Source organism: Etheostoma cragini, chromosome 1 (assembly GCF_013103735.1).
Source record: "Etheostoma cragini isolate CJK2018 chromosome 1, CSU_Ecrag_1.0, whole genome shotgun sequence".
In the NCBI taxonomy this organism is placed as follows: domain Eukaryota; kingdom Metazoa; phylum Chordata; class Actinopteri; order Perciformes; family Percidae; genus Etheostoma; species Etheostoma cragini.
The window spans coordinates 8,055,562-8,056,585 of record NC_048407.1 but is presented as its reverse complement, the minus strand read 5'-3'; the positions used below and the strand labels follow the sequence as shown (position 1 = coordinate 8,056,585).

Sequence of the window (1,024 nt, the reverse complement as noted above, 5' to 3'; positions counted from 1 at the left end):
CCCATAGACAGAGAAGGATGCATATGTGTATCCTTCGCGGTCCCAAATCACCCACAATCCTATGCGCGGGCCTTCGCCATCTCGTTAAAAAAAATTATAGCGGACCTCAGCGGGAGTTCGAGCGGCATCGCTGACGGTGAAATGATGACTTAAATGTAAGTATCTTTAGTGTGTGCCGTACATTTGTTATCACCGTTAATGTTTTACATCAATGTAAAGCTTAACGCTGTAAAGCTTGTACAAATTGCTCTAATAATTAGGTTGATACACCCCGAGCTAACGTTAGCTAACTAACTTATAATTTAACTTTCGGCTGTTAGCTAGCTAGGTTGCTGTCTTTGCACAGTTTAATGTACGGTGGCATGTTCATCTCTTTTTATATACCGTTACTATGCGTAACGTTAGCAGACATTTAGAAAGTTGGTGTGTTTATCACTGGTTGTATCTGTAGACGGGAGGTTAACACTGCACCGTGTTAACTTCACTAGCAACGTTCAACAAAGGCTGACATGTATGAGTACTTTCCCATGTAATAACGGTATGTTATAGCATTCATAACGTCAACATCTTTTTGTTGTGTTAACTGTCTTTTAACAGGGACTAACGGAGGCCGTCACCAAGGATGGCAAAGCCACAGACCAGCAGGGAGACAGAGGCCAAAGAGATGTTGAATACATTATTTGCTATATTAAAGATTGGCATTCTACCAATAAATGCTTTAAATAAACTGGTTTTCCGTGTCATTAAGTTCTTGGGCGTATGTATATAATATAAACTGTTTTTTTTTCTTTAAATTGTGACCTGGAATTATTCAGATGCTGTTGTAATAACTCAGGTTTACATGTATCTTTACTATAACATATATTCAAACATTACTATATATTGTATATTCAACATGAAGGGCGATCAGACACAGCTGCAGATGATGGTGTTGCCTCCAGACTAGAGACAAGGAGAAAGTTTTAGATTAGTCATCCAACCTGTCCTGGTAAGATTACAGTTGTATCACAAGTGTATTTAAGAA

The 1,024-nt window shown here is 38.6% G+C and overlaps 1 protein-coding gene across 1 annotated transcript in view; it reads left to right on the top strand.

Moving 5' to 3' along the window:
* The window catches only part of rasl12 (RAS-like, family 12), a 6,793-nt gene that overhangs the window by 4,559 nt on the left and 1,210 nt on the right, over positions 1–1,024 (top strand). The window lies entirely within an intron of this gene.